The sequence below is a fragment of the Sus scrofa genome, chromosome X, assembly GCF_000003025.6.
Source record: "Sus scrofa isolate TJ Tabasco breed Duroc chromosome X, Sscrofa11.1, whole genome shotgun sequence".
Taxonomy (NCBI): domain Eukaryota; kingdom Metazoa; phylum Chordata; class Mammalia; order Artiodactyla; family Suidae; genus Sus; species Sus scrofa.
Genome location: NC_010461.5, coordinates 33,797,817 through 33,821,797, shown reverse-complemented (window position 1 = coordinate 33,821,797; position 23,981 = coordinate 33,797,817). Strand labels below are relative to the sequence as shown.

Below are 23,981 nucleotides of genomic sequence, written 5' to 3'. Positions count from 1 at the left end.
AACCCGAGTCTGTCGAGGTCCAAAGACATGCTGATAAAGTGGGACGCCCTACGGAGATACTAGAAAGTAGCCCATCAGAGGAACCATACTGATCTGATGTAAATGGATTTTTATCCCTACTTCTCTTAAGGTACAAATTTCTACCTTACATTTATGTATGTTGGTTCTCCCCAGGAGGTGATGGGAGCTTTTTCCTTTTTTTTTTTTTTTTTAAGGGCTGCACACATGGAATATGGAGGTTCCCAGGCTAGGGGTTGAATCAGAGCTACAGCTGCCGGCCTATACCATAGTCACAGCAACACAGGATCCGAGCCACGTCTTTGACCTACACCACAGCTCACGGCAACGCCGGATCCTTAACACACTGAGTGAGACCCAGGGATCGAACCTGCCACCTCATGGTTCCTAGTCAGATTCGTTTCCACTGCGCCATGACGGAGCTTTTTGCTTACCTTTCCAGTGGGATCTGGATTTGAATCACCTATGGTGTCTGGTGGAGTCTGGCCCTTAGCAGGAACCTATTAAACACATCTCTAAAAACTCCACTGAATGAAATAAACCTAAAAGCTTAAAATTAAGTCACTAAATAGTCTTTCCTCAGACAATACTGATGTTTTTCAAACCACACACTAGAAAAAAAATCCCTATGGTAACCAAGAATGTCACAGGCTTCCACCAGCATAATTAATAAAGAGCTAAACCAGAAGTACCTAAAAAATGGTATTTGCACGTGAAGTTAACTGGGCTTAAGCGTTCTTTGAAACAAAATCTTTTTTTTTTTTTTTTTTTTTTTGGTCTTTTTAGGGCTGTGCCCATGGCATATGGAGGTTCCCAGGCTAGGGACTGAATCGGAGCTACAAGTGCCGGCCTACAGCACAGCCACAGCACCTCGGGATCTGAGTTGCATCTGCAAGCTACACCACAGCTCACGGCAACGCTGGATCCCCAACCCACTGAGTGAGGCCAGAGATCGAACCCACGTCCTCACGGATGTTAGTCGGGTTCATTAACCACTGAGCCACGTCGGCAACTCCCAAACTCTCCCCTTTAAAAGGGATCAACTGTTCAGTCCTCTATCCTGGAGGCTCTCCACCCAACATCATTTTAAGAGAAGGGGAGTGCCATCTGCTACAGATATTCTAATGTGCATCCTTCCTGTAATGACCCCATGTTGAACCCTTCACAGGAAGTCATCCCAAAGGAGACAGCACGTGCCAACATTTTTGCGCATCTCTGGACACCTTTGAAGTTCAACTTTTGGTGTCTGAATGACTGATGGGGGGGTGGGGGGGAGCAGGAAAGCTTTGGCTGATGTGTTCCAGAATGGATGTCTCAGCTACGAAACTCAAAAAGCCAAAAAAGGATGGCTGTTCCTCCGATGAATAAGAAAGGAATAGCAACAGGAAACCAGCAACAGTCACAAAATAATAAATTACAACAAATCCTAAACTGGTAGCAGTGCACTGTCGGCGTGACTCACTCCATTTCCTTCCAACTTGTCATCCCATTAACAAAAGAAACAAAGTCACCCGACCATCTCGACTTCTCGGGTATCCATTTTTTCATCGGCACTGTTCCTTCTCATATTTACAAACATGTTTATTTGATTCAACGAGGAAGAGGCAGGCAGCTTTCCAATCAACATAAAAGCTAGCGACACCCGTGCTTTGTCCTAAGAGAGAGGCGGAAGGAAATACTGTGGGAGGACATGAGAGCTCACGCCCCTTTAGTGTTGTGTTTTGTTTTGTTTGCCTTAGTATCAGGATGAGTTTTTATTTTTTTTTTTATAATATTATTTATTGATTTATTTTATTACTCAAATGAATGTATCCATCTGTAGTTGTATAATGATCACCACAATCTGATTTCACAGGATTCCCATCCCACAGCCCAGGCACATCCCCCCACCCCCCTAACTGTCTCCTCCGGAGACCCTAAGTTTTCCATTTAGTGTTTACTAAGTGCCAGGTGAGAAAGGCAAAGAAACACGCTCATGTGCTAACCCATAAACGGCAAGAGCTGAATTCCAATCTCTGCGCTTTCCTCGGTGTGGCTTCCCATCCTGGCTCTGCCCTGACTCATCGCCCAGATGGGACCTGAATGACATGGTCGTTTCTGAGTCCTATGTTTTGTGGCCCTAGGGGAGCAGCACATTGAAATGCTTCCCACTTCATTCCTCCATCCGGAGGATGTTCTGGGATTCTTGGGAGCCCAGTGAGAACAACAGAAGTTGTTCCTGGAGTAGCAATCCCTTCCATTTGCTTGGACTTTCTAACTCCAGAAACTCTAAGGCACACAGGATCATGTGTTCAACACCCAGCGGGCCGTGCGGAGGAGAAGATCACAGCGCAGACACCCGGGAGCCAGAAGGTCCTCGTGGGAGGCCTGGCTCCTCTACTTTCCAGCTTGGGACGTTCCATTACTTCCCTTCTCCCTGCCTCAATTTCCCCACCTCCAAACGCGGATAATAATGGCACCAACCTCTTGGGGCTGGTGTGAGGATTCCATGAGATCATCGCCCGGCTCAGGGTCCAAAGGCCACACCGCTTCGGGTACCTCATACACAGCAAGCCTAAGGAGGCATTTGCGACGGAAGACCAGTGAGACACAGACCTTTCCTCTCCATCACCGGAGAGAAGCAACAAAGGAATCATGAGACCCTTTAACAAATAAGACGTCAGAAACGCCAGCTGCAGGAAGCTCTAGGGAAAGGCAAGGAATTTTGCTACCCAAACTCTAGCTCTGTGGTGGAGGTTCCAGGCCTCAGAGCCCATCAACTGAGGACGGATTAGTATCTGTATGGCACTGATGTTGGGGCCCGAGGAGACTTTTTAGGGGAGGGGCTGAGGAGTGGCTAAGATTTTAGCTGCAAAAAAAAAAAAAAAAATAGGAGTTCCCGTCGTGGCGCAGGGGTTAACGAATCCGACTAGGAACCATGAGGTGGCGGGTTCAATCCCTGGCCTTGCTCAGTGGGTTAAGGATCCGGCATTGCGTGAGCTGTGGTGTAGGTTGCAGACGCGGCTCGGATCCTGCATTGCTGTGGCTGTGGTGTAGGCCGGCGGCTACAGCTCCGATGAGACCCCCAGCCTGGGAACCTCCATGTGCCGTGGGAGTGGCCCTAGAAAAGGCAAAAAGACAAAAAAAAAAAAAGAGAGAGAGAGATTTTAGCTGCTTGAATAGACATCTCGGAGGCACAGAAGTCCTGGGCTAGATGCCAACATATAGATGTGTGAGAAGTTCAGAGGAGGGAGTGGTGGGCCAGGCCTGAGCAAACCAGGAGAATTCTGGATTTACAGCTAAGCTTTACTTTGGTCTAGGCCAGGCCAGGCCTTAGAGAGATGATCACAGATACACAGAGAGAGCCAGGGAGGTCCTCCAGGTAGATGGAAAGGTACAGGCAAAGGCAGAAATGTATCATCAGAGCCTGATTAGACAAGGTGGCTGGGGGAGAAGGTTCCATGGGGAGGGGACTGATGGGAGACTCAGCGAATGGTGCAGTAGGGGCCCATCTGTAGAGGTAGCTTTTCCCTGGCCTACATCTCTTGTTGTTGCCGTCTCTATTTTAATTGAAGCATTTATTGAGTTAATTGTAGATTCACATGCAGTTGTAAGAAATAATACAGAAATATTCCATATATTCGGTAACTAGCTTCCCCCATACATAGCATCTGACAATACAGAATACAGTGTCTCAACAGGTCATTGACATTGGTACAACCCACCTCCAGTGTTCAGCTTCTTCCAGTTTTACGTGCACTTACGCAAGGTATACACCTGTGTAAGTTTGCCTCTCTCCCACCACCGTCACAAGACTACAGTTTCTTTTTTTTTTTTTGGCTTTTTAGGGCTGCACCTGCGGCATTTGGAGGTTCCCAGGCTAGGGGTCCAATCAGAGCCGCAGCCACAGCAACGTCAGATCGGAGCCGCATCTGTGACCTACCCCACAGCTCATGACAACGCTGGATCCTTAACCCACTGAGCGAGGTCAGGGATTGGAAACTCCTTTTTTTTGATACCACAATTTCAACATCGTGAGGATCCTTAATGTTGCCTCTTATAACAAATACGCCTGGAGTTCCCGTCATGGCGCAGTGGTTAACGAATCCGACTAGGAACCATGAGGTTGCGGGTTCGGTCCCTGCCCTTGCTCAGCGGGTTAACGATCCGGCGTTGCCGTGAGCTGTGGTGTAGGTTGCAGACGCGGCTCGGATCCTGCGTTGCTGTGCCTCTGGCGTAGGCCGGTGGCTACAGCTCCAATTCAACCCCTAGCCTGGGAACCTCCATATGCCGCGGGAGCGGCCCAAGAAATAGCAACAACAACAACAAAAGACAAAAAGACAAAAGACAAAAAAAAAAAAAAAATACGCCTCTCCCACATCACTCCCCATTCATCACCCCTGGCAACCTCTCATGTGTTCCAAAAATTTTTAATTTACAAAATGTTGTCTTTTCCAGAATGCTATATTAATGGACTATATTCACTATGACACCTTTGAGAAAGGCTTTTTTTTAATCAGCCTGATTCTCTGCAGATTCATCCAAGCGTTTGCACGTTTGATCCTTTTTATCGTGGAGTAGGATCCCACTGTATAGGTAATACCAGCTACCTAAGCCTGGCACCTTTGTGAACACAAGTTTCAGACCTTTCACAATGAGTTTTAGTAACCTACAAGGAAATTTACCTCGAAGAAATAGCAGTAATAATGAGTGTCTAGTCAGATGAGTGGCTTTTTATTCCATATTTAGGTTCTCCCTCAATTCGCAGGGACATTAAACCAAGTGACTGCAAGTCCAAAGTTATATGGGCCAAGGAGCAGCTTGGCAAGATCACAGTATCTTTTGATCCCCCAATTATATGTCCTGGTCATGGTATCATAGTTAGGAATATTCATGGACGATAAGCATAAATATATTTTAATTGATGTGCTCCTTTTATTAGTAGCCAGTGAAAGATCCTGATGTTCGCTCTATAGCTAAATACTTCATTTCCCTTCCAGATGTACTAAAAGCTCCCCCCCTTAAAATACGGCACAAATATTGTTCACTATTTGTACTGTGAGCAACAGCACGGTTTTGCCTATCAAATTAAAACAGAGAAAGGTCACCAGAATGTTTCAGCAAATATTTGGCTGGAACAAGGTCTTTGGGGGGGGGGAAGAATAAAGGTTTCATGTGGGCCAGTCTCACAACTGGCACTTTACAAATAAATACACCTACACCCACAGTCTTTTCATTTACTGGAAATGTCTTCTATCAATCCGTTCAAGCCACATGAGCCAAAACAAACACTCAGAGGGCCATTTTAGCTTGTGTGAGGTTGGAGAGCAAGAGTAAGCTTAAAATTCATCAGCTTGACACTGTCAGCTTTTAGGTACTTAGGATACTTGGGCCAAAGGAATGAGCATGTGAATATAAGGTATGGAGACAGACAGGGATACATTTTTTTTTCCTTGACATCTTCTCCATGGGAGAGCATGAATACACGGTTTTTTTTTGTTTGTTTGTTTGTTTTTGTTTTGTCTTTTTAGGGCCACACCCACGGCATATGGAGGTTCCCAGGCTAGGGGTCAAATTGGAGCTGTAGCCGCCGGCCGACGCCAGAGCCACAGCAACATGGAATCCGAACCTCGTCTGCCACCTACACCACAGCTCACGGCAACACCATATCCTTAACCCACTGAGCGAGGCCAGGGATCGAACCCACAACCTCATGGTTCCTAGTGGGATTCGTTAACCACTGAGCCACAACAGGAACTCCAGAATATGCTTTTTTAGATGCCTTTGCTTGTGACTTCTCACTTATTACAGGGAAAGTGAAATGGGGTCAAACTCCTTGTTGACAGTACCCAATGTAATTAAAATATTGTTTCACCTGGAATTATTCTCACCCTACCCCACCCCGCCAGATGGCAAGGGAAAAAAAGACAGGGAGTACCTTCAGTCAACAATATCAGAACCAGGAGTTCCTGTCGTGGTGCAGTGGAAACGAATCTGACTAGGAACCATGAGGTTGCGGGTTCAATCCCTGGCCTTGCTCAGTGGGGTTAAGGATTCAGCATTGCCATGAGCCGTGGGGTAGGTTGCAGACCCGGCTTGGATCCAGTGTTGCTGTGGCTGTGGTGTAGGCCGGCAGCTACAGCTCTGATTCAACCCCTAGCCTGAGAACCTCCATATGCCGCTGGCGCCACCCTAAAAGGACAAAAGACAAAACAAACAAACAAACAAACAAAAAAAACAACAACAAAAAAAACAGTATCAGAACCAGGTGTTTTCTGGGAGCCAAGACTGACATAGCAAGTCTAGTGCAGAGCATCTGAAGCATCTAGCTAGGGCTCCTCCCCTTGGGAGTGTCAAACTTTGCCCCTAAGCGGTGATGGCCGACAATCAAGGGATCAGGATGGTGAGTTCTTTTCTCTATGCCTCTGTGGCAGATACTGGAGAGTGACTCATCCACACTTATCCCAAACCCCTTCAAGCAGGTCTTCTCACATTGCAGAGGCTAGAAAATGAAGACCCGTTTTCCAGACTCCCTTGCAGCTAGGGTTCTGGGTGGGAATCCCACCCATCAGATGGATCCACAGGAGGACCAGGATGAGGAAGTAAACACCATGAGGGACAGCAGTGATTCTTGAAAGCAATGGGTTAGAGGCGTTTGGCCCTCCAAAGAACACTGGAGAAGGGACTTCCTATTCTCCAGGTGAACACTGCAAGACAGCAGGAGTGACATTTCTGCTAAAAACATCCTTGGTATTGTTGGCAGTTCTCCTGGCCGAGTAACATCCAAACCAGCTCCTCCAGCCCCCCAGGAATTTGCTGCCACAATAATGCTGCACAGCAACACCAAAAATTTCAGTGACATACAAAAACAAGCATTTATTTAGCTCATGCATCTGCGGGGTTCAGATGGGCTAGACTGGGCTGGCTCGTGTATCTTGTGGTCAGCTGCACTTTAGCTTGCCCACTTGTCTGGGGCTCAACAGGCTGAGAGCCAATCTAGGATAGCTTTAACTGGGACAACTGGAAGGACTTGGCTCTGCATCACACGTCTGGCATCCTCCAGGAGGCAACACTTGGCATGTTCTCTTACTGATGACAGAGGAGCCAGGACAAAAGTATCAATGTGCAAATGCTTTTCAAGCCTCCACATGCATCGTATCTACTAACATGTCATCGGTCAAAGCAAGTTACAGGGTCAACCTCAGATTCAAGGCACAGAGAAGCAGTCTCCTTAGGTGAGCAAAACAACAAAGTCACATGTCCAAAAGGCCTGGGTAGAGGTGGGGAGAACTGGGGCCAGAAACACCACCCCACCTCATACCTTAAACAAATTCTTCTGCTTAAACTAGGCAGAGAGGATTTAATTGTTTTCAAGTAAGACACTTGACTAATACAGCCACACTGCTTGGTAATAAGTGGTTAAAATACACAAACGTGGTAAAACTCCACCAGAAAAAAACCTGGGAAAAGCAAATTGTCTTCCAAACAAATACAGTGACTGAGTTACTAATTCTATGACCGACCTAATTACCTTGGGTCAGCTCTTGTCCTTCCCTTTCTTATTCCTCTTTCATTACCCTGCTACCCCTCTCTTGACCTTGTGCCTCAGTCTAAAGGAGCTGAATGGTAGATATATGCTAATATATGCACTGAAAATGTCTGGAAAAAATACCAGTAGTTAACAGGAGATGCATCTGAAGAAGATACAAAGATGATGGAATGGAAAATAGTCCTCATTTTCACTATGTGCCCTTTGATGGTTGAATTTTATTTACCACATTACTGAATTATTCTTTTGGTTGGAAATGAAACCAAAAATTGGACCCCCAAAAGAAAAGATGGACAAATACTGAAACGAAATCCATGGGTAACCATTGGTTTTACCCACCCTCAAAGAGATGGAGCCTAACTCCTCACACCTTAAGCATGGGCTGCACAGAGCCACTTCCTTCCAAAGACGACAGGATGGCAAAGGGGGGGAAAGAGTAACTTTCCAGTGGAGAAACCTGACAGACACTCCTTAGCCAGGTGATCAAGGTCAATGTCAAGAGCGCTAAGTCATGTTGACAGTATGTCCTCTTGGTATGATGTGGTGAATAGTATTTCACCTCTACCGTCTTCATCTCCAAAACGCTTAATCCCAGTTTACTCATGAGAAAAATATCAGACAAATCCCACCTGAGGAATCTTGTATACAAACACCTGCCCAGAATGCCTCAAAATTGTTAAGACCATCATAAGCAAGGAGAAGTCTGAGAAATAGCCACAGTCAAGAGGAGCCTAAAGAGACATGACAACTAAATGGAATGTGGGATCCTGGGGGGGATCCTGGAACAGTAAAAGGACATTAGGTAAAAATTAAGGAAATCCGAATAAAATATGGACTTTAGTTAATGTAACATTCCAGTACTGGTTCATTTACTGTAACAAATATACCATAATAATAACAGTAATAAGAGTAGAAATTGGATGCAGGTGTACGGGAACTCGGAACTAGCTTTACAATTTTTCTGCCAATCAAAACTCTCCCCCAAAATATATTAAAAATCATTACCATACACACACACTACTAGATATAAAATAGATAAACAAGGACCTACTGTATACCACAGGGAACTAGATTAATATCTTATAATAACGTATAATGGAAAAGAATCTGAAAAATACATATGTGTATTATATGTATAATACATATGTCTAACTGAATCACTTTGCTGTACACCTGAAACTAACACAACGTTGTACAAGAACTATACTTCAATTTCAAAAATGGTAAAAAAAAATTATTACTGATTTTAGAAAAATCGTTAAAATAATCAATCAACAGGTATCGTGGAGGATATCAATGACACTACCTAAGCACCCAAGCAGGCTCAGCCAAACAGAAATTCACACGGGAGCCAGGTTTTTGTGAAGCTCAAGAGAACAGACATTGAAAGGTCTAGGGCCCAGTCCTGAGCCCCTCTGAAAGGAGAGTGGGCTGAATGAGGAATTCTCCTTGACCTGCATAATAATCGTAGATGCCTAATAATCATAGTGCAAGCTGCCCTCTGCACTTGAGAAGCCTTTTAATTTATGAGGTAGTCAGGGACGTGCTTCTCTTTGAAGACTGCACTACTTCTGGGCATAAGTGCTTTTACTGGAGAGTTAGGAGGGGGTGCACGTGCTTGTGTTCACAACTCACCGTAAGGGAAAGCCCTTCAAAGCTCACCCAGCATTGTTGTGGGGGAGTCACTAGTGAGTTATTATGCAAAGGTGGACAAGCTTTAGTGGGGAAAAAAGAGAGTGAAGAAGAGACACAGGTGAAGCCAAAGATAAGACCAACCCTCCTACACTGTTGGTGGGAATGTAAATTGGTACAACCACTATGGAAAACAGTATGGAGGTACCTTAGAAAACTATACATACAACTAACGTATGATCCAGCAATCCCACTCCCGGGCATCTATCTGAACAAAACATTCATTCAAAAAGATATATGCACTTGTATGTTCATAGCAGCACTATTCACAATAGCCAAGACATGGAAACAACCTAAATGTCCATCAACAGATGAATGGATTAAGAAGATGTGGTACAGATATACAATGGAATACTACCCAGCCATAAAAAAAGAACGAAATAATGCCATTTGCAGCAACATGGATGCAACTAGCGATTCTCATACTAAGTGAATTAAGTCAGAAAGAGAAAGACAAATACCATATGATACCACTTATATGTGGAATCTAACATATGGCACAAATGAACCTCTCTACAAAACAGAAACAGACTCACAGACGTGGAGAACAGACTTGTGGTTGCCAACTGGGAGGAGGGAGGGAGTGGGATGGGCTGGGAGTTTGAGGTTAATAGATACAAACTATTGCATTTAGAATGGATAAGCAATGAGGTCCTGCTGTACAGCACAGGGAACTGTATGCAATCTCAAGATAGAACATGGCAGGGGATGATATGAGAAAAAGAATGAGTGTATGTGTGTATGTATGTATTATATGACTGGGTCACTTTGCTGTACAGGAGAAACTGGCAGTAGAAATTGGCACATGATTAATCAAAAATATCCAAAAAATTTAAAAATATCCAACCCCCCCCAAAAAAAAAACCCCACGCAGGTAAGACTAACTCCTCTGAGGAGGAGGCAGAACTTTAAAAAAGCATGGAGATCTATCTCCAGGGCATTGAAGAGTAAGGTCCTTTCAAAGAGCAGGTCTGTGAGATCCGGGCGGGAATTGGGATGCACTCTACCTCCCCTGCCCCCCACGAAAGTTGGAGTGAAGTGCTTTTCTCCTGTATTCCACTTTAAATAACATTGGCTATTCACTTTTAAATTATTTCCTTAGGAGTTATCATCATGGATCAGCAGTTAATGAACCCTAGCATCCACGAGGACATGGGTTCGATCCCTGGCCTCACTCGGTGGGTTAAGGATCCAGTGTTGCCGTGAGCTGTGGTGTAGAGGTCGCAGATGCGGCTCAAATCTGGTGTTGCCGTGGCTGTGGTGTAGGCCGGCAGCTACAGCTCTGATTGGACCCCTAGCCTGGGAACCTCCATATGTCACAGGTGGGCCCTAAAGACAAAAATATATATATATATTTCCTTCATCTGTTGTGATTTCTTTTGCTTTGCTTACAGCAACGTTCTCGAGCTGGGGTCCATGGATTCCCAAGGTTATATAGATAGAATTTCGAGGGTTCATGAACTTCGACGGGAAAAAAATGACAACCTTATGTTCACTAGTCTCTACCTGAAATTTACTATTTTTTCAAATAGGGATGCAGGCAACAAACCACAACAGCATGAGCATCTGTGGCTTGGTCACCAACAGCAATCACAGATAGTCTATCACATTATAGTTCCTGCAGATATTATGAAATAGCCTTCCTGCTCACTACCACCTTAAAATGTGGGTTGTCATCAGGCCTGTCACTAGATCCTACTGTATCCTAAGTTCATAAGAAGTATATGTTACAGTATCACATTTTTTAAATACTCTGATAACTGTATTTCAATATTTGTTTCCTTTGTAATCCAATGTGTGTGATTTTACGCACTTAAAACACTATTCTGATAAGGAGGCCCTCGGCTTCATCAAAGGGTCCATGGAACAAAAAGGGTCCGTGGAACAAAAAAGGTTATAGATCCTGGCCTGGAGTTGAAAAGCTGGTACAAGCTTAGAGCTTTGTATGGTAGCGCCAGCAAAGAAAGCACAAAGTTTGAAACGAGAGAAACATCGGCCTCACCACTCTGCCCCATGAAACTACCTCCCAACACATACCCCAGAGAAACAAAGGGGACGGGAGCCTCTGAGTCCAGTACTGGGACCAGCCATAAAATGAGAGCTGGATGGCATACAGCAGAGAGGAGGGTCAGAACACATGGGAACCACAGAAAAGTAGACATAAGGACAGAGGACACAGCAAACTGTTCTTTTCTAAATATACTAGACGATGTAACCCTTAAGGGCTCAAAGGAAAATCAATCTTGTGCCCTGCCATTCTAACAGATCACAGTACACTTGGAAACACAAAGGAGAAAAAAATACATCACGTGATGAAGAGCACTGAATCTGAGAGCCATTATTAGCTCAGAGTGAGGGCTACAAGAAGCTTTCACCGACGCCACTCTCTGTCAGCACAGCATCTTGGTGGGTGATAGTTTCCTTTTTTAAAAATTATTGTAAAATATCTGAAATATACAAGATAATCTCTATCATTTTTTTTTCTTGTCTTTTTAGGGCTGCACGCATGGCATATGGAAGCTCCCAGGCTAGGAGTCGAATCAGAGCTATAGCTGCCGGCCTACACCACAGCCACAGCCATGCAGGATCCGAGCCGCAGCTGTGACCTACACCACAGCTCACGGCAATGCCAGATCCTTAACCTACTGAGCGGTGTCAGGGATCGAACCCACACCCTCATGGATACTAGTTGGGTTTGTTACCACTGAGCCAAGATAGGAACTCCCCTATATTACTTTTAAATAAAGTATAAGGAATAATAGTAAATGAGCCTTAATGAACCCCTCATCCAATTCAACACCTAGAGCACTACCTGTGCCAGGGCATCTACTGTATATTCCTACCTTACCCCATCCCTGTCTCCCCATCACAGGAAAACACTAGCTTGAATCTGGAATTTACCTTTATAGTTTATCATCTACGTGTCATTCCTGCCATGGTATGGTTTAGTATTGTTTGGTTTTGATCTTTATAAAAATTATGCCCAACTAGGGTTCCCACGGTGGCTCCATGAGTTAAGAATCCAACAGCCATGGCTCAGATTGCTGTGGAGGTGTGGATTCGATCCCAGGCTGGGCACAGTGGGTTAAAGGATCCCATGTGGCCACAGCTCGGATTCAATCCCTGGCCCAGGAACTTCCATATACCACAGGGAGGCCATAAAAATTAAAAAATATATGTATGCCCAATTGCATTTAGCCTTTGGTAACTTAGTTTTTCATTCCATATTTTGTTTCGAATATGCATTCTACGCTCTGGCACATGACAGTGGTCAATTCATTTTGATTCTACTGTGACATATAATAAATATCAAAATTTTAATTTATCTCTTTTCCTATCAATGAACATTTATGTTATTCCAGTATCTTGGGATTATAAACCATGTTGGTAAAGACCCTCCTAAGGCAAGTTCCTGGTTCACATGCAGAGGAATTTCTCTAGGGGTTATGCCTAGAAATAAAATTGCTGAATCATGGAGTATACTGACAGGCAACTTTCTAAGTCAGTGTTTTATTTTCCAAAAGACTTTATCAAATCTGTACTCCATCAACAAGGTATAGCAATTCCCACTGATCTGTACATACACCAATACTTGGTACTCTCAGATTTCATACTGTACCGTCATCTTTGTACACTAAAGACAGCACACTGGGAAGTTCCCTTTGCGGCTCAGCAGTAACAAGCCTGACTAAAATCCCTGAGGATGTGGGTTCAATCCCTGGCCTCACTCAGTTGGTTAAGGATCCAGCATTGCTGTGAACTGTGGTACAGGTCAAAGATGTGGCTTGGATCCCACAACGCTGTGGCTGTGGCATAGGCCGGTAGCTGCAGCTCTGATTTGACCCGTAGGCTGGGAACCTCCATATGCCGTGGGTGTAGCCCTAAAAATCGGGGGGAAAAGCAAAAAGCACACTGCTTGGCCATATAAGGGGCATAAAAGTGTCAGCAAGCGCCAAAGTTTTATCAGGACAGCTTAATTCAAGGTTATACAATGCCTTAACCCGAGCTCTCCTTAAGATGCAGAGCCTGAGACAAGTGTTTGCCTGCAAGTAATTTAACTGGGGAATTGACTTCAGAAAATAGAATTAGGGAATTTAGGAAAGGGAACCAAAAAAGAGAGAAAAATCAATATAGGAGTGAGGTTGTTTGTTTCTTTTTGCCACACCTGCGGCATGTGGACATTCTGGGCCAGGGACCAAACCTGCACCACAGTGGCGACCAGGCCACTGCAGTGCCCACGCCTTAACCTCCAGTACCACAAGCGAATTCCCAGGAGTGTATTTCTGAGTTGGCCATAACTGTGGGCAACTAGGGCCTTAATCTTACTTAGACCTCCTGAGAACCTGTTCAAAGCAAATAATTTTAAAATGCAGTTCTGGGAGTTCCCGTCATGGCGCAGTGGGTAACAAATCTGAATAGGAACCATGAGGTTGTGGGTTCGATTCCTGCCCTTGCTCAGTGGGTTAAGATCTGGCGTTGCCATGAGCTGTGGTGTAGGTCGCAGATGCGGCTGGATCCTGCGTTGCTGTGGCTCTGGCGTAGGCTGGTGGCTAAAGCTCCGATTGGACCCCTAGCCTGGGAATCTCCATATGCCGTGGGAGCGGCCCTAGAAAAGGCAAAAAGACAAAAAAAAAAAAAAAAAAAAATGCAGTTCGGAATTATCTGGCCAAGGATGGGAGAAGGGAGTGTTCATCCCTGGCTCCCAACCCATATTAGTTAAGGATTGACTCTTGGGCCTCACATTCTGTAACACACATGTGAGTACCAGGCACTTCCAACAGGCCTCCATGTGAAAACATCAAAGAAGCCCTGGGATAGAAAGTGAAACATGCACTGTGAGGCCAAGGCAAGGTCCCATCTGGTTACACCCACATGAAATGAGATCAGTGGCTTGACTAAAAGGTGGGCCGAAAGGATGTACAGCGCAGCACGAAATGTGCCCGATACACATAGCGAGGAAGTGGCAGAGATGGAGCACAAACATGTGTGTCTATCACAGTTCAAATAGTAGGCATTTGGCAGATAGTGTGTAAACACGGTCTACTGCCTACCCCCGAGCCAGGGCTACCTCTCTTCTCTGCTAAGAGAACACTGTGTTCAGGAAACAGGCAAAGATCTCTGGCATGGAGCTGGCACAGTCGCTGCTTGGTGCCATCATGAGCCCAGATGCCTCCTTCTACTGTTCTGTTCTAATTACCTCCGTGCTGACGCACATCCAAGAGGTTGCTCCGCGGTCCAAGCGAGCTCTGGCCATCCCACCGCGTTCCAGGCTAGCAGCTGGAGGAAAAAGGAAGCATAAACGTGCCCTCCTCGGGAGTTCCCATCGTGGCTCGGCAGAAGCACATCTGACCAGTATCCATGAGGACGCAGGTTCGATCCCTGGGTTAAGGGTGCGGTGTTGCCGTGAGCTGTGGAGTATGTGAGTGGCTCCAGCTCCAATTCGACCCCTAGCCTGGGAACCTCCATATGCTGTGGCTGTGGTCCTAAAAAAGGGAGAAGACAGGAAAGGATGTCAGGTGGCAACTAGAGGTCTCTGCCCAAGGAGCCATGTGACGCGGGGCCAGGTTTTAATCTATATTTCAGTCTTTCCCTTTGTCAAACAGAAATAAACGTACTACCTGGCCAAGTTGTTATGAGGACTAAATGAGATCATGTGAACAGCCCAGTTGCTGATAGGCAGAAAATGATTAATCAACGCTAGCTGGTCTTAATTCCCTTTGGTGAATCATCAGCATCAGGCCTGGCGCTGAGCAGTACAAGCTCGGATAACGGATCTTATCAGTGTCTCTGCATCTATCAGGCTTGAAGGTGCTGGATGCTGACTCACCCCCAAGGCGCTCCTGAGTCTTTAAAGCCAGAGTGGTGGCTTAGTAATTTACAATGAGAAATATAACTTTCAGGCAGACCAGACAGCCTGACCAGGTTATTCTCTCCCCGAAGGCAACGAACATGGAGAATCATAAGGGTGATTGCTGAGCAGGAAATCAGGAGAAACAGAACGTGTTACACAATTCAAAGGGTGAAGGGCATTAAGCTCGGACAGACGACTGCGTCCATCTCCACAACGGAGCTTATCCAACCTGGCGGGCGGGTCGGATGATCGGGCTGCAAGTATCACAGGTAACTCACCTCTCTCCCTGGACGGTGCTGGGAGGTTTCACCGATTGTTGGTGAAACTCACCAGGAACGTGGAAAATGATGGAAAAATCTTGAGGGTAAACTCGACACACTTAGGGCATCAGCAACACACTGGATTAACTTTGGGAAAGTCATTTAGCAAGTTCCAGTCTTTTGATGACAGCCCCAGAGTAAATAGGGCAGCATGAAACCTGCTTGTATCTTTGTTTAGAAGATTTAATGGGTTTACGAGTTGAATCCACTTAGAAGTTTAAAAAATGGAATTATTTTAGTTGCTTCGTATAGAGACATAAGAGAACATTAATAAAAATTTAAAACATAAAATGCTTTAAATTGAGCAAATATAAATATATATATATGTACATACATATATGTATGTATGTTCTCCTTTTTTTGGGGGGGGGGCAGCATGCAGAAGTTCCCCAGGCCAAGGATCAGACCCATGCCGCCTAAATGAAGTCAGTCAGACAGTGAGACACCAACATCATATGCTGTCACTTACATGTGGAATCTAAAAAAAGGATACAGGAGTTCCCGTCGTGGCGCAGCAGAAATGAATCCAACTAGGAACCATGAGGTTGCGGGTTTGATCCCTGGCCTGGCTCAGTGGGTTATGGATCCAGTGTTGCTGTGAGCTGTGGTGTAGGTCAAAGACGCGGCTTGGATCCCGCACTGCTGTGGCTCCGGTATACGCCGACAGCAACAGCTCTGATTAGACCCCTAGCCTGGGAACTTCCATATGCCTCAGATGTGGCCCTAAAAAGACAAAAAAATAAAATAAAATAAAAAATAAAAATAAAAAAGGATACAATGAATTTCTTTGCAGAACAGATACTGACTCACAGACTTTGAAAAGCTTATGGTTTCCAAATGAGACAGGTTGCGGGGTAGGGACAATGCACTGGGGGTTTGGGATGGAAATGCTATAAAATTGGGTTGTGATGATCATCATAAAACTATAAATATAATAAAATTCTTTGAGTAATAAATAAAAAAAAAAACCATGCCACAATAGTGACTCAAGTAGTTCCTGTCATGGCTCAGGGGAAATGAAACTGCCTAGTATCCATGGGGATGCAGGTTCGATCCCTAGCCTTGCTCAGTGGGTTAAGGATCCGGCTTTGCAGTGAGCTGTGGTGTGGGTCGCAGACACAGATGGGATTCTGCATTGCTGTGGCTATGGTGTAGGCCAGAGGCTATAGCTCTGATTCCACCCCTAGCCTGGGAACCTCCATATGCCACAGGTGCAGCCCTAAAAAGACAAAATGAACAAATGAACAAAAAACAGCGACCCAAGCTGCGAGTGACAACACCAGATCCTTAACCCACTGAACCACCAGGGAACTCCCATCACATACCTTCTCTTGACATAGTTTTTCTCCAAATAGGGCACAATAAAAAAAAAGTAGGAAAGCAATGTGGTATAAAGGAAAGAGTGTTAAACTTTGGCATCGAAGTAGTTTTTGAGTCTTGGCTTCACCTTTTGTAAGTAATGTTATCTCAACCAGTTGTTTAATGTCTCTGAGCTTTTCTTTCCTCTGTGCTAGATCGAGAAAAATAGCCCCTATTCTTTAGCCCTCCCTACATCTACCCCTTTTGTCATATAACTTTGTAGAGCCCTCCCACTCCGACTCAGGGCATACCCGTATGGCTTGCTTTGACCAGCACAATCAGGTAGAAGTGATGATATGCCAGTTATAAGTCTAAGCCGCAAGAGGCCTGTATATTTCCATCTGTTCTTTTAAGGGATGGGGCAGGAGGTTCACCTGCAGCATGCAGAACTTCCTGGGCTGGGGACTGAACCTGAGCCACAGCTGTAACCAGAGCCACAGTAATGACAAGGACAGATCCTTAACCCACTGAGCCACCAGGGAACTCCTCTATCTTTTCTTTTTGCACTTCTACTGCTTCCTCGAAAACACAACTGGATAGCCCTCCAGAGGATCAGCAACATGTGAAACAGAGCCCAGGCACAACAGTTAATCCATTCAAAGTCAGTCTTGATCAGCCAATATCCACATAACCCCAAGAAGAACAACCCCAGCCAAGATCAGCAAAACAGTCTAACTGACCCCCAGCTGACCTAGACACAGGCCTTATACTACACCCTTATTGTCATATGCTATTGATATTCTGTGGTTGCTTGTTATGCAGCATTATGGCAGCAGATAACTGACACATACAAGAGTTAAATGAGATGCTATAGGTAGAGTGACCAGCACACACAAACAAATATATAGCTATTTTCTGATAGGTTTCTATTTTATAAAATACAATCACACTCTTGAAATTACGCCCAGGTCACTAGCATCCATTTCGGATGTTTCTAAACCATTTAGTCTCACATTTACAAATAGTCTCTTGTTTTACTCTGGCAAGGGAGTAATAACATGCAAAGAACGTGAATTTTATGAATTTAAGTCTCAAAGAGCAGGCAAACTGCTTTCCCACCTCCAAACATTTTGGAGAGGCGGATGCTGTTTGATGTAGCTCATGTAAAAATAAACATTTGATTATATTAGAATTTAAGGAGCTCCCCCTGTGGTGCAATGGGATTGGCGGCATCTCTGCAGCACCACGACACAGGTCTGAACCACAGCCTGGCACAGTGGGTTAAAGGAACCAGTTTTGCCACAACTGCAGCGTAGGTCACAACTGCACCTCGGATCCGATTCCCCCACCCAGGAACTCCATGTGCTGCAGGTTGGCCAAAAAAAAAAAAAATAATTTAAAACTAAATAAATACATGAGAATTTAAAATGAATGTGTTTTGAGAAATTTGCAATGCCCCTCAGGACTGTGCAATCTCTAGGATAGTTAATCTCTCCCCCCAAAATCACTTATGACAAGCAAGATACCCATCTCATAAAATCATCTTTGAGCGAGTGTAGGGGCAAAAGCTGCAACTGAGCTCTGTGATCAGAGAACAAACATAAACAGAGTTCCGTGGGCTGATGTATAGCCTCCGTATCCATTCACTCCCCTTTGCATGAGAGATTAAGAGACCTCAACGCAGCATTTTCTCCTATTTCCTCAGCCTTTGTCGTCTGAAGAGAAAAAGTAATTCAGCTTGGCGAAGCAAGAAATGCAACGCTCTTGGCCATCAGGATAGCCAATACCACGAATAAACTTCACAACAGTGTAGGGAATGAGCTAGACTCACCCAAGACCACATGCTCGAAATGTCAGAGATATGTGGGTCACAAAATATGGGCCCAGGACCAGCAGCAGCATCACTTGGGGGCTTGTTAGAAATGCAAATTCTTGGGCTCGCTCTCTCAAACCTACAGAGTCAGAATTTTTTTTTTTTTTCTTTTTAGGGCTGCACCTGCAGCATGTGGAGGTTTCCAGGCTAGGGGTCAAACTGGAGCTGCAGCTGCTGGCCTACGCCACAACCACGCTCGATCTGAGCTGCATCTGTGCCGGATCCTTAACCCACGGAGCAAGGCCAGGGATCGAACCTGCATCCTCACGGATGCTAGTCGGATTCATCACCGCTGAGCCACAACGGGACCTCCCCAGAGTCAGAAATTCTGACGCCAGGACCTAGCAATCTGTTTTGAACAAGCTCTCCAGGTGATTCCCATGCCTGCCGGAGCCTCAGAACTACCGATCTAGACAGACCCAGGCCACCTCAAGCATTATCTGTGGACCGGCAGCATTGGCATCAGCTGAAGTTTGTTACCACTGCAGAAGCTCAGGCCCCATCCAGACTTACAGACTTGGAATCGCAAGTCTAACAAGATCTTCAGGTGATTGGCATGCGCATTAAAGCTGGAGAAGCGCTGTGCCTATACTTGTCCAATGGTTCCTGTTATGGGCTGAACTGTGCCCCACTCCCAACTCATAGGCTTAGGTCCTAACTCCCAGTACCTCAGAATGTGGCTGTGTTTGGAGATGGGGCCTTTAAAGAGGTGACTAAAGAGTTTCTGCTGTGGCATGGGGTGTGTGTGTGGAAGGGGGTAAGTAACTGACTGCAGCTGCTGGCATTGCTGCGGAGGCTTGCGTTTGATCCCCGGCCCAGCCCAATGGGTTAAAGGATCGGGGGTTGCAGCAGGTGTGGTGTAGGTCACAGCTGCAGCTTGGATTCAATCCCCAGCCCGGGAACTTCCATATGCCACAGATGCGGCCATTAAAAAAAAAAAAGAGGTGATTAAGGCAAAATGAAGTCTTACAGGTGGGTCCTGATCCAAATGACTCCTGTCCTTCTAAGAGGAGATGAGGCCGCAGACATGCACAGAGGAAAGACGTGAAAACAGTGAGAAGGCGGCCGTGTACAAGGCAAGGAGAGAGACTTCAGAAGATGCCAACCCTGCCTTGATCTTGAATATCTAGCTTCCAGAACTGTGAGAACATACACTGAAATCATCTAGTCTGTGGTCCTTGGTCATGGCAGCTCAAGCCAACTGAAACAGTTCCCAAAGTCAGGCGCACACTGGGGTTGTCTGGGGAGTTTTTAAAATCCTCTTGTCTGAGTCCCAAGCCCAGAGGCTTTGATTTAAGAAGTCTGGGGATCAGCCCATAAATCTGGATGTTATAAAGCTCCCTGGATGATTTTGAAAAGGCAACACAGTTTGAGAACCACGAGAGTCTACTTCAGTCTTCTCACTGGCGAGAGAACTAAGGCACAGGGGCCCGCAAATGTTGAATTTCCATCTCTTGGTGCTTGTTTAGCTGAGCTCCCATCATTATGTCCTCAAGCCTGTTCCTTCTGTGAATATATCAAGACTCCTCCTGGGAAAGAGTCAAGAATCCAGGCTGGCAGCGAGACATGCGCTCTTCTTTTCATGTATCAACTTGCATTTTTGGTGCTAAGGATCCTCTTAAAACACTTTGGTAGTAAATCTTCCACAGTAAGGAATAGAGAAGGCTCCCGAAGAAAATCTGTCAACCTCAATTGTCAGTATCCACCGCCTCTCCTTAACCCTCCTGTTAAGTTGCTCTCCAGACGCCTGGGATCCAAATTAAAGACTAAGTTTGTGGAAACCAGCATTTCAGGGCATAGGTGCCAAGCCACTAATTAACTCCTAGTAAACCCTCTCCATTTGTCCCTGTGAAGTTATGAGGCTCCCAAGCCCATCAGTCTACTCACGGCACAACTATTTACTTAATGTTTATGCTTTGAGCAACCAGAGGCTCTACCCACACTTCACATAATGGAAACCATACAAGCTATATATATAAATTGTTTTCCATATAAAGAAATATAGGGAGTTCCCTTCGTGGCTCAGCGGTTAACGAACCCAAGCAGGATCCATGAGGATACGGGTTCAATCCCTGGCCTTGCTCAGTGGGTTAAGGATCTGGAGTTGTTGTGAGCTGTGGTGTAGGTCACGGACTCGGCTTGGATCCAGCGTGGCTGTGGCTGTGGTGTAGGCCGGCGGCTGCAGCTCCAATTCGACCCCTAGCCTGGGAACTTCCATGTGCTGCAGGTCCGGCCCTAAAAAAAAAGAAAGAAGAGAAAGAAAAATATGTGTTCTACTGCAGTCTGTAAAGGTTAACACGCTCTACCAAAGTGATTAGCTAGCACCCTGAAAAATACTATACTCTAAGGGGAAAATAACCCTGTTCTGAATGTGCTTTTGCTGCACCGATGAATGTTTAATGTTTTAGTTGAGCCAAACATTAATATAATCAGTGGTTAAAACAGGACCATCTCCATGACAGTCTACCGACTTGCGAGCTACCTCCTGAAAGTCATCTCCAACGCCCCCCTCCCTGGCCTCCTTCCCCCTGGAGCGGCTTAAAAGCCTCATCTTCACGTGCATGGCCTCCTCTGCTACTAAGTCCCAGCTCTAGCCGATGGGATACAAAGGAGATTCAGCTGGGGAACTTCGGGGACAGAGGTGTCTTCTAAGATAAAGCGGCACAAGGGAAACGATTCTATTCCTCGCTACCCTCCCCCCACCCCCATGACCTGCCTCTGAACATGGGCTAAGGATGTACTGTCTGGACCTTTAGAGCCATCCTGAAAGCATGAGCGAGAGTAAGGCAAGAACCCGGACATCGCTGGGCCACACCTCCAGGGATCACCTGCTGTCAGCATTCTCCAACTTGTTAAAGCCACTTTTGGTTGGCTTTTCTGTTACTTGCAGCAAGCAAAAAGTCACACTTGATATACATCGATATTTTCCATCTATGTCAAACCCTTATGTAGTTAGAGTACAGTGAAGTCTGAGAATCCACACTCTGACAATCACTGAATTAGAAGATTGTCTTCTAGGAATGAGGAAAAAGCATGTCCAGGTGGTGGTCAAGGAATGGTAAGCCCACTCTGAACTACCAAATTCATTGATTTATTCATCATTCAAAAGACCTCCGCCTAATTTAATAGGTTCCAAGGATACAAAGACAAGACATTACCCCCCCTTCCAAGAAATTTTACTGGCGAAACTGGTGCACAAACCAAGAATCGCAAGATGCAGGGAAGAGTCATGTTATCAGAAAGGTGGGAAACCTAACTCCGTTTGGGGGGCTCCCTGGCAAAAGCTTTGGGCAAAAAAAGATTATGGCAGCTTCCACCTAACTCTAAAAAGTTCTCCCTGTGAAATGATTACACCTCTGAGGTTTTATTAATTTTCCTCCAAGTACGGTGCTCTTTTTACAATCACAGATTATAAACCAAATGATGATTCAGGCAAGAGCAATTTATGATAGGTGACTCCATCAACCGCCAGAAGAGCTGCCCCCAAGCATCTTGCTCCCACAAAGCAAGAGAAAGACATGGCTTGGGGTGGGGGTGGGGGTACCACTTTCCTCCCCTGTCAGCAGGGATGTTTGCCTAGAAGAGCTCTGTGCTGTGAATTAAGACCACCTGTTAACCCTGCAGCAAACCAAACAATATTGATGACAAAGCAAACAGCCGTCAACCAGAGCTACAAATGCACGCATTCTAGGAGGTTCTTTCCTCGGCTACTTTTAAGCAAAAAAGGACAGCAACAATTAGTACCTATTTAATAGTCACAGAAACACTTGCGCTTAACAGTGGCGGAAAGGGGGAAACACCCTCCTAGATTTTTCTAAGGGCAGGTATCGGAAGCATCCCCTTCCCCCCACCTCCCCCCCCCAACGCACTAGTAGAGGAAAGGAAAACTAACATGTAGCTTTGCATTGTTAAATCCTTGGAAGAAACAGTCCTCATGGATTTCCTTGCAAGGGAAATAAAAGGTTTTGAAGCGTCTCTGAAGAAAATAGAGAAAATAAGATCAGCAGTAGCCTCCTAAGATTTTCCTGGAATTCAATACATTCCAAATAAAATATTCAACAGAGTCCTTCGGTGAATTGTTTCAACAGGATCGTGGTATTCACATTAATTGTGCCTCCGGAACATTTTGATTCAGTCAATGGTGCCGAGATTGACATGCAGCAACTGCAGTTACCTTACAGCTCTGGCGCGTCCTGGGCTGGGGAGGCTTGTTCCAAGATCCCAACTCAAGCTCCAGTAAAACATCTGCCACCTCGCCGAGAATGAGGAAACCGCCCTGGCCAGGGATTGCAGCTCAGCCTTCCAGCTTTCTGGCCACCCCTGCCCCCCGCCCTCGAAATGCGACCTCTGAGAGTCACCCAGGAAGAAAGTGGGGGAGGAGGGAAACACACGAAACAAATCGAACCTTCCGAGCCCCATAACCGCCGCATCCGGACGTTTGAAGCTATCCCGGGAAATTGAGAATATGGCCCCAGAGTTTGGCTTGTTTGGGGTCTGACCATAGATGTGATCCTGTCTGTTGCGTTTTTAAAATCTAACTTTCCGTCTCCGGTGGAGAGACCCGGAGGGTGGACGCAAAGGCAGACCGAGACGCAGACGGGGAGACCCCCCTCCCCCCAAGTCACCCAAGCATCCAAAGACGAAAAACTTACCTGGCCCTCACCTAGACGGAGAGGCGGCTGGGCCAGCCACAGGACGGGGCAGGTATTCGCGGGTGAGTCGCCGAAGCTGGAGACGAACGCAGACCCCAGGCGGGAGGCGAAGTCCCGCTCCGAACCCGGGGAAGCCGAGTGTGACTCACGCGCTCGGCGCCCGCCTCTTGCGCCGCGCGCCCCTCGCGCCGCCCGCCCCCGGCAGGTACCGGGTCGGAGCGCTGGGGGGCGTCGCCAGCCGCCCCTAAACACAGCGCCCTCTGCCCGACGCCCCCAGGCGGCGGCGCCAGAGCCCACCCAGCCCGAGCCGCGCCACGCACAGCCCGCCCCGAGACAACCGCCCGCAGCTGCAGGACGCGCGCCTCCGTCGTGGGTCTCCCCTCTCCGCCGCGCGACCCCACCCCGCGGGACCCAATACCCCTGGCTGCCCATCGGAGCGCAACACACCTTCCATGTGCCATCTGGACCCCGCATCACCGAGGCCCCCGCTCCCCCCTCCCCCGGCGCTGCCAGCCGCCTCCCGGACACAGGACCGGCCCTGCCTGGCCCCCCGGCCCTGCCTGGCCCCCCTGCCCTTCCACCCTCGCCCTCCCCCTTGCGGTGGCGCCAGAACCCACCCAGCCCAGAAAGGAGTGCAGCTGGCGCCTCAAGATCCCAGGTGTATCCATTTACCTACGTAGGTCTCCGCTCACCTCTGATCCTTACCTTGCCCCCAGGGCTATGCATCCAACACCCTTTCCACCAGCCA

The 23,981-nt window shown here is 46.5% G+C and overlaps 1 protein-coding gene across 9 annotated transcripts in view; it reads right to left on the bottom strand.

Annotated features, from left to right (window-relative positions):
* Window positions 1–23,502, bottom strand: part of SYTL5 (synaptotagmin like 5) — a 267,832-nt gene extending 244,330 nt beyond the window's left edge. For 7 of the 9 annotated variants that reach the window (XM_021079658.1, XM_021079661.1, XM_021079654.1 and 4 more), the window contains exon 1: window positions 23,234–23,355. The gene's annotated coding sequence lies outside the window, so the exon portion shown is untranslated. Of the gene's footprint in view, window positions 1–23,233 lie in introns of all 9 variants that reach the window. The other 2 variants (XM_021079659.1, XM_021079656.1) reach the window with 2 other exon arrangements.